Source organism: Athene cunicularia, assembly GCF_003259725.1.
Source record: "Athene cunicularia isolate RWA chromosome 2 unlocalized genomic scaffold, athCun1 chr2_part1, whole genome shotgun sequence".
In the NCBI taxonomy this organism is placed as follows: domain Eukaryota; kingdom Metazoa; phylum Chordata; class Aves; order Strigiformes; family Strigidae; genus Athene; species Athene cunicularia.
This window is the reverse complement of record NW_020799095.1, coordinates 45707330-45717748: the sequence shown is the minus strand read 5'-3', so window position 1 is coordinate 45717748 and position 10419 is coordinate 45707330.

Below are 10419 nucleotides of genomic sequence, written 5' to 3'. Positions count from 1 at the left end.
GTAGACAAACTGGAGAGAGTCCAGGAGAGAGACACTAGAAATATCAGAGGCATAGAGAGAATAACCTAGGAGGAAATGTTGAAAGGATTGTTTGTTTAGTCTGGGAACAGCAGAGTCTACAGAAGAGACATGATAAAAATCTTGCAATAAAGTTAAAGTTTATTGTAAGGACGATAGTGATAAATCTTTCCTCATGGCCACTGGGGGATAGGGAAAGAAGGAACCAGCTTCATTTGTAGCTAATAAAATTTAGGTTTGACATTAGAAGAAACTTTCTAGATAAGAGGGTGATGAAGTAAAGCTAGCTAGGGAGTGCATGAGTCTTGTTAAAATTCATAATAAGCATGTTATATTTTAATAATGAGCATTAAAAGAATAAAGATGTTTCTTGTTTAAATAACTGTTTTCGGCTAATGCCTGGGACTAGATTTCCACACATTGACATTACAACCATGTGGATGCACTTGCAGGACTCTTGGACTACAAGCTTCAGGGCATATACTGTTTTTTCATGATCAGGGTGTACAAAACCCAGCATCTTGTAACTGATCTCTTATTGCGGTTTCTCTGCGTGTTGCTGCAATACAAATAAACCATCATGTAACACAAGGATTTGTATAAAGTTTTACAAATACAGGAATAACCTTTCTCTTATGATTTCATTTCTGTATTTTTTTCCTTGCAGGTTCATATCCTATATCTCTAATCCCTTCTTTGTAGATTTGGTGGGTGCACAGCTAGAGATATATCCCCTGATTGCTGTTAATCCTTTGAGTGTTTTTACATTATATGGCATATGTCCAGTGAAAATTCTGTGGTATGGTTTTAACGATACTCACTGATCCTCCAGTGACACTACTGGAAGCAGAAAATCGCACAATTGTGTTTCCATCCCAGGAAATTCTCAGGCTGTGAACTGGGTTTTCTTCCACAGCAGAGAATCAAAGAACTTTTTAATAGAAGTTTAGTCTAATGCACTTGCAAACTTAGAAAAGAAATGGAAGGTTGGTCTAAAGGCTGGATGTGGAGGTAGAAGTCAGCACACAAAGGTCCCACACTGGGTCTTTGGACCTTGCAGAGGTCAAAATCTATGGCTGTAGCTGGTCCCAATTTTTTTTGAGACTTATGATAGAATATGTTTTTATCTCATGAAGGAAATTCTACCAGGGAATACATTTGCTACAGAATGCACTTTCTAATCATAACTGGTTTGGATCTTAAGTGTAAATTTAGGTATGAGGGCTTTGGATTTTCTTCTGTTTGGTTTTAGTCTAGTTGCAAAACCTGTTAGAAGTGTTTTACTTTAAATTCCCGACATATGTGCTTAACCTTCATTCCACCTTGAGATAATTTATCTGTAAATGAACACTAATTAAGAAATCTGAAGTCATGGCTACTGTGGGATACTTCTAATATTTTGAAGATGAGTAATATTATGCCTAAATCCCATTTAAATGGTATGTTCATTGGAGTACTAGAGCAATACAAATCAGCAAAACAAAACATCCAGTTAAACTGGGTTTATAGTTGCTTTGCTTTCCACTAAAGCACAAAGCATCCACAGGGTATTAATTACCATATTAATACATTTTGTACAGTTCTTTGCAGAAGATAAGTGCCTATAGCATCTGTTGTGAAGAACCAAGAATTGGTCAGTCTCATCTATTAAAATAAACTTGGAAAGAAAACCATATTTCATGAACCTCCTCTGCTGGGGGTTCGCTAAGTCACAGGACAACTTTCAGTGGGTTGCAGGAGAACTGGAGATGGTTTGAGCCCACAGCCCCATGGTGAGCCTTGTAGTCCCTAACTCTTCATTGTTCTGCAGGGGATTAGGATAGCCACGTGCTCCCAGATCGTCCTGCAGAGCTGCAGCAACATGAAAGGTTTACTGGGATAGAAAGAGAAGACAGGAAAGGGCTGGAGGGAGGATAGGGGAAACTCACCTGCCCTGATTTAGATATTGAACAACTGGACTTCAAAGACTGTGTTAGTCACCCCAGGCTCCACATACAGTCAGTGTGGAGGAAAAGAAACTCAAGAGAGATATTTGTCTCCTTTCAGGACAGGAAATGCCTGTTTCTCTGCTGCCTATATGAGACATCTAGGTATCTAGCTACTTGATATGTGAAGTTGGCTGAGATGACCTTGCATGGCCTATTGGTTATGGCACTATCCTGGGAGGAGAGAGCCTGAGCTCCAACCTCTGCTTCAGGGACTTCTGATAGTTTGTGCAAATTACAAGTCATAAAGACACAAGCAATAATGAATGCACAGTCTCCCTCCTTCCTCCTGCCTAGGAGAGTGCATTATCATAGGGGATGAGGTATTGCTGAGGAAAGTGGGAGATACATGTTTGAATGTCCTCCTACAGAAGGAGGAACTCAGCCCATGTGCCACTAACTGGAGAGTGCTTTTACCATTTGGCAACTGCTTGAAAGTGGGAACTACCTCCTCTACAGTCCCTGCTCTGTCTGTGAGGAAGTAGAGGCTACCATTACCTTTTGTAAGGAGGAAGGCTCCACCACTGAGGTCTTGCTATGACCCAGAAGCCCTGACAGACTGGTCGCTTTAGGGGGTTTAGGCTGAAGAGTAACTTCAGAGGCCAGATGGACTTGGAGGTGAGCTGGGTGCTGAACTTTTCAGGTTTGTCAGGTCTGGGGCCCTACCTAGGCAGGAGCATGAAACGTCAGAGTTAAAAAGATGCCTCCTCTCTTCTCTGTACCTGACATCTAGGCAAAGCAAACCTGACATCTCTCTCACACGGGTATCAAACTGAGCTCTTTCTGGCCTGAGTTTCTGACAGCCCTCAGATGATCCATGGTAGATCACAGGGATGAGGCACTGGCTGAAGGGCTCTAGGTGATGGCTGCTCCAGGGCAGTGCTGTTTTCCAAAGCCTTACAGCATGCCACGGTAAAAGCCTTGCAGGCAGAAGGCTGTGCTGTGGGCCAGTGGGAGGGAGAGCGGGAGGAGGAATGACACAATGCATTACAGCCAGAGGAGAGAAAAGGATTCTGCATCAAGCATTATGTAACTTTTGACATGTCCTATATATCGTGATCCAGTAACAGGGAGCTAACGCTGTACCATGCCATGTTAGCAGTGCTCACTTTAGACAGTTATTGTTAAATGACATTCCTGTCTTGTCTGAGGTTCTCCAATTTCATGTCTTCTACATCCTTATGGGGCAGATCCTTAGATAACCCCTGCTGTGCAGCACCAATCCAGAGCTGCATGCTGCACGTGTGTGTGCCCAGACGGGCAAAGGAAGCCACTCTTATCTCCTGCTTCTGCTCCTTGCAGAAGGAAGGAGGCTTATAGATGAGCTCTTCACCCTGATGCAGACCAGCACCCATTAGGACCTGGTTTGCATTTAATTGCACCTCAGGAATAGGAATCCTCATCGTTTGGGAAGTAAAATCCTTTGGCACTGTAACCAGACCAAACCCATCTTTGCTGGCTTTATGGCCCCTGATAGCTTTTCCACATTTCACATGGGACTAGACTCTCAAGTGATTTTTACAAACTTGACCCACTCCCTCCAGTGTCTGGTGGGATTTGTTTTCCCACCGATACTTTGCTTATTCCAAATGAACTCCGCACCTTGATTTTTTTTTTTTTTTTTTTCCAGTGGAGAAATGGGCAAGTGAAAGTGCATCACGTGTAACATCTGGGAACAGCGCGAAGGCAGCCAGGCAGCAATTGCAGGGGTTTGGCACCTTGCACAGGAATGAGCACATGCAGGTAGAATGTTATTCCGCTGCTCCTGCTGAGTGCTCAGCAGTTCACTCTCTGCTGAATCCTAAAGTCAAGCAAAAAGCAGCTGGTTAAGGTGGAATTTGAAAATCAGTCATAAGATAAACAGGTTGCAACATTAAGCACTCTCCAAGGGAAAAGCAGTGTGCAGCATATGTTCTTACTTTGGAAGTTATTTTAAAAAAAACACTTTAATGGACCCTTTACTGGCTTATGCTAGTGGAGCTGTTAATTAATTAAATAACTATATGTGAATGGCATCCACTGGGAAAGAGTCTCACAGCTTCCAGATGCCAGTTATTGGCCCCATTATGGGCCTAAAACTATTACAGTAAATCATTACATGCTCCAAGATGAACTGGCACACGATTGCTGTGAGGAAGGATGGAGCTATTCTCATTTGTGCCATTTTGTGCCAGGTTTTATCTAGTGAGATTAATTAGTACTTTTAGAAGTGCAAGTCAGAGCTATAAAATATTAAAGGATATTCCATCAATGGAGTGGAGACTTGCTTAAGCAGAGCTTTTAAAACTTTTGGATGTTGACAAATAGATAGGAGTTGGAAGAGATAATGAGCAACATCTGATTTTAATTTTTTTTTTTAAAAAAGGTCAGATTTATAGCTAGCAGGACTGCATGAAGTCTCCTATGTGTGCTATGGGAATACTCAGAGGAGGACATTAAAGTTTATCACTGAAGTTCAGGTGCCAGGTAAGCAAACAGTTTCTCAGGCCAAAACCAATCATTTAAGGCAGTTATTCCAAATACAAAATCAACCAGAAAGTATTAAATAACCTTTTAGCCTGGATCCCCTGCTGGGAGGGGAACATTTTCTGTCGTTGGATGGAAGCCTAAAATCTATGATCTAGCCTAGAAATGGCTTGCTTTTTTTTTTTTTTTAATTAATAAGCTATAAATTTTCACCCCAAATGACCACTACGGACCTTTCTGGTTTTTTATGCTGTGAGACATAAAACCACTGAGCCACCTACCTCATCCCTTGCCCAGACAAACCATCCTTTGAAAATCTTCTTGCCTGCTTGCTCTGTTTTGAGTCCAAAAGCTGAGTACTGAAGAGGCACTCCAGGGACTGTTTATACAGTTTACCCAATAATTAGTTCTTAGAGATACTAATTCATGGGTAGACACTTCCTCTGAGAAATTATTCCACAGCTGAAAGTCCTCCCACAACTGGATGAGGCAGGCTGAGCACATGGGCCTGTAGATTTTACAGTCCAGAGGAGCAGTGCCAAGGGGACCTCTGCCACCATCCTCTTGCTCCCAGCCCCGGTCCAGACCATGAGCAAACTCTCCTGCCTGGGTGCAGTAGTTTGGGCGGGGCCAAGTGGGCTACAGGGAGCTGCAGCAGTGCTTTTGCTGATGCTGATAATTAGCAATAGCCCTTCTACACAGCCCTGTCACGGCAGACCAAGATGCCATCACTGCTGCTTACCACAGTCACCTGTTTGCCCAGAAGGACAGACAAGATCTCTTGTGGCTCAGTGGGAAAATGTCTCGGACTGCTCCCACATGACGAGCCTCTCCATATGCCCCTGAAATATGTAATGGGAGATTGCAAGTGAAATGCAGCTCTTCTGCTTGGCCACTGTCATCCAGGTCAGGCCAGTTGCTTGGACGACAACATCCCTTTCCTGCACCATGATGTATGGGACACAGTGTAGACAATGTCTCCAATAACTCTTCACCATGGGTAAAAAAATAAGGTCTTTATTGGTTATGAGGAGTCACAAGAGAATTGATACCTCGGGAAAACCAACCTCATCTTACTGCTTCTCCTAAAGCAAAGGTAAGACCACAGTCAGAAACCACATTCACACGAACGCTGCTGGGAAGGGTGACTTACTGTATGAGAAATGCATGAGTAAGAGTTTGCTGACTAACCCCCAGTTAAAGGAAGTAAATTGATTTATTATACAAGCGTGACAAATTGAGGCACTGGTCTTGCAAGTTGGGCTGTGTGAGCAGATCCCTGTGTCCACATGGCTCTGACAGGCCCACTAAGGCTGAGAACTGGGTGTTGTAGTTGTCAAACCAGCAATAGAGCTGGCTCGATAGCAAAAGTTAGGAAAGCTTGTGTTTATATTTTCCTGACACTCCTGAGATTTGGGTGGAAGCCATGGGACCTACAGCACCTAAGCTGAAGCACAAGGAGAGACAGCTGTTTTGTCAGCAGGGAGCCTTTCCCAGTGTGTGTGCTGGTAAGCAAGCACTGCCTTTTCTGTTTTTAAATGAAAACAAATTGCTTTTAGGACCTTGGATCTGATGAGGGGAGTGTCACCATGTGTCCAACACAAACAAAAAACTGAGCTGAGCCAAGAGCAGCCCAGTGCTTGTCTCCCATTCCATGGCTGTAACCACAAGAGACTCCTCTTGGCTTGTGTGAGAGTGGGAGGGAATGCAATCGCCAAGCAAAAAATGTTGTTTCTACTTGATAGTTTAATGTTACATAGGCAGCAGTTATGCTTTTCTAATGAGCATACTTTTCTATTCTGTGGAGTCTTACACTGGACCATCCCTGAAGTAGAGAAAATAAAACCGAGATATGAAAAATGCAGCTACTTCTTTTCTGTGACACAGATTATTAAATTTGGGGATTTTTTTTCTGAGTGGAACATTTATACCAAAAAGACTGGTGTGATGTTAAGCCATCAACATGATGACTGATGTTCTTGATGGGAAAGGGCTACAAGTGACCAGGTCATGAAGAGTATAGGGTACTGGCAAGAGATGTTTAGATGTGGATTTTGATCCAGAACAAGGTGGGAGTGAGTGCAAGTCATCACAGTCTGGTACTAGGACACTGGCCTCCATGCCGTGAGTCTGTGGGTACCACTGCAGGCTTCTGAATCACAACGTGAGAGACAGGAACTGTCAGCACAGCTCACCTGCCTTCTTCAGCCATCATCAACTAGCTCTGTGTGTGCATGTGCTTTCCTAGCCACCACAATAATTTGTTCATGCCCCATGTTCTGACTGTCTTGGGAAAGAAGTAGGAAAAAGGAAACCAGCCATATATGATGAGTGTACAGTCAGTGGTTGATTTCAAGTTTCCCTTTGGAGGAATAATGGATTACTGTTAGAAATCTGATTCAGTTACGTCTGTCCTGGCAGACACAGCTGGAGAAAAGCTTCAGGTACAGATGCAAAGTCCAGTTTGACTTTGTAAAGATGTATGCACACACTTGACTTTAAAAATATAATTTTTTCCACTGACTTTCCTGGAACTATTCATGCATTAAACATATGCATGAGCCTTTCTAGAAATAGGGAATATAAATGAGACTACCAAAATAGTTAACCAGAAATACTTTCTGTACAATTAAATAGGAAAATCTACAAGGGGTATGCACATAGGAGCTCTTAGGAATAGATAAAATCTGGGCCACATTGTTAAGGGACAAGACATTGTTGCTTATGTACAAGAGGGTGTTTCCAGCTACCTGTAGTGCAGACTAGAGTGCAGTTTGCATTTGTTACATTAATTAAGCAATTTACTGGAATTTAGCATGTGGTGGATTGGCAGGAGGCAACTCTAACTTGGGTTGTGCAGCTGAGATCCTTTCATTGCACTGACAACCCTGAGTCATGCCAACAGAGCAGCACACTCATTGATGCATTTCTGTTGGTGGCTTCTGTGCAAAGTCAAACTTAAATAATGTCATTAGGGCCTGACAAAGAGAATTGATAAAATTGAACAAGATCTACATTACTTAAGATGTCTGTTGTGGGCAAGATATCCCAAGTGTGGTGATAAGTAAGGGGCTCTAATTCAGAGTAGCTTCTCCAGGCTAGTAAGACTTCTTCTATTAGTTATTAGCCTCTAATTATTTTATTTTTTTAATATTTACATGGGAAATGTTTCTATTTTTATTGTCTGTATCTGCTTATTCACATTGTTTCAAGGGTTTTTTTTCTCAATAGGTTTATTGTTTAGGTTTTGCTGTAGTCATTAGCATTTAAATCTATAGGTTGTTCTGAAGTTACCATGGCCTGTGTTTGTGAATGTTGGCTACACAAACTTCTAGCAAGTGAGCAATTCTGTGACTTGAGCTAGTGGTTGGAGATGAAGATGAACCCATCCTACAGCACTATGGAATCTATTTTGTGGCTGAAAGCCACTTGTTTTTGGAAAGCTGTGAAAGCACAAGACTTGTGCTTGCTAAATCATCTTAAACCAGACCTTTAAGTTTTGCTGTTCCGCGGCAGAAGTTTTGGAAAGCTGCATGCTCAACTATCTTCTATGTTTCCTTTCATGCATTAAAAATGGATACTTGAACAAGGCCATCAGCTCTAAGTCTACAAAAAGGCAACTCCTTATTCGGGAGTATTTAAGGCTTTTATACAGTGCATAGGCAGTGTGGGAGTTGGTTCTATGTATCAAGACTACACTCTGACCTCTTTTTCCTTCTGCATTCAAAACCTAATGTCACCCTACCCAGGATTATCAGGCTCTGCATTTGAGTATCAAGACCAATGGACTAGTGAGAAGACCTGTGGGGAAACAAGGCAAGTCCAAAATGAGATGAGCCTCCAGTCTCTACCTGTATTTATTCTGGTTTACAGTGGGGTTCTTTTGGCAAGGGGATATAAACTGCTCTGAGCTTTGGCATACTGTTTCAGACAGGGAGGATATCTAGGACAGGAGATGATCATGATGGCTTTGCAAGATGAAATGCCTCCTGTCCTATCTGTGTGCTGCTGTTATTCACAAGAATTCTAGAGGCAGCTGTGTGGTTTAGTCTGTGGATGAATTAACATTTTAGTTTTAGTACATCCTAGCCCCTAATTATACTGAATGACTTTTGGAGAGAGAATCTGAAAAGTTACCTGTTTCCCAAGAATAATAGTTTTGGATTGAAATAAATGGCAAGACAACAGTGACGCTGAAATCCTCCAGAGCAGAGATTAGCCAGTCACCAATTCTAAATACTGGGAACTCATTTTGAACTTTTACACTAGTATTTGGTGATTTCTTATCCTAACAGAAAGCACTTTCATTTGTGATACCCTTATTTTCCTAGAAGCTATATCTTGCTCCTGGAGAAAACAGGTTGTAGGATCAAAAGATCTAGAAAATCAGCCTTGTTGTTCTCTGTCTGCAAGTTTCCATTTCAGGCTGTAACTCAGCTGTGTGGTATATGTAAAAGTGAAAATTCAGAAGGAATAGTTCAAAGTTTTACTCCTTGCTTTCAGACGCTGCAGAATTCTGTTCTCTTTATATCCAGTGCATTCATTTAAATACCTCTCTGTATTAAACACCTTCACTGTCTTCTGGTACTCCCTCCTATTTCTTCCATTGCCTGTGATATCTTAAGTGTAACAGTGCTGTTGTGTAATGTGCAGTCCAAATGGCAGTATGTCCTCAGTCCAGAAAATAAACCTAGAGACTGTGACCCTGTCTTGCCATTTGTCTCTCAAATCTCCTGTGGGTAGGATACTACACACACTAAATGACTTAGCAGAAAATGAAGTATTGGGAAATTTTGTTTCCTGGAAGAGATATCAGTAGTGGCAAAAAACCCCCAAACAAACATGAAAAGAAAATCCTGTTTTGAAGTCTCTACATTCTGTTATGCTGCTCTGACGCATTAACATTCAGTTCATGGCCAGTACTGCTAGGGCTGGGTAAAATGTCACCAAAACTGGTAGATACAACCTCTGTCCTTCATTCAGAGCAGCAAAACCACTTGAGTTTCTTTACAAAACAAAAGTGACTTCAGTGTAAAACACAGTCACGAGATCCCACCAGAGCAGAGCTATGAAGTTTCCTCAGCATGGGGAAAGGGGTTTCCTTGATAGTTTCTGTACTCTGGGACAGTGGTTGGGAGTCACTGCCACCACATTTGAGCACTGTGCTCTGGAGAGGAGACAGGCCTGCTCTCCCCATGCTGAGAGGAACGTCTTTCCAGGAACCACACAGGACCTCCAGGTGAAATGCTCTTTTGGGCTGTGCCGCAGGAGGTTGGTCACTGGGGTGACTTACACCAGCGTGAGTTGATCTGTAACAAGCAAAGACTTGAGAAATGTCAGAAATTCCGATTTCCACTGCTGGGAAAGGCTGATTTGCTACTGTAGTGGGAATGATGAAAATCAGGCACATTAGGATTTACCTTCTGAGTCCAGGGGGGTCTCACTCCCCTGCTGCAGTGGGAGATGAAATCTTTCCTGAGCATTTAGCAGCTAGCATTGCCTTTGGGAAGCCGAGCAGCGGATCATGGACACTCTCTGGCAGGCATCAGGCAGCTGAGCCCTGCCTGCCTCCAGCTAGCACCAATTGCTGGTTTATTTAACCACACCTGTGGGAGTGAAGGAGAAAGTTCAGCCAGTTGTTAGGATGCTTATGGCATCCCACAGGACATTTCCACAAAATCGACAGTTGTGCTAGCAAATTCTTTCGCGCATCTGCTCTGAGGGACAGGGATGTTTAAGTTATTATCTTCAGCCAGGGACTTCAGGCTTAACACTCAGAGCACTTGTGCAGGCCATATCAATGGGCAGAGTTGCATAGCGTCAACCTGCACAGTTTGTTGTGAACAGGACTGCAGAATAATCATATTTTGAACACCTCCATGGATTTTAAAGACAATGAGCCCTTTCCTTTAACTGCATGGGCTATTCAAATACTTGGCTCTACTGGCTT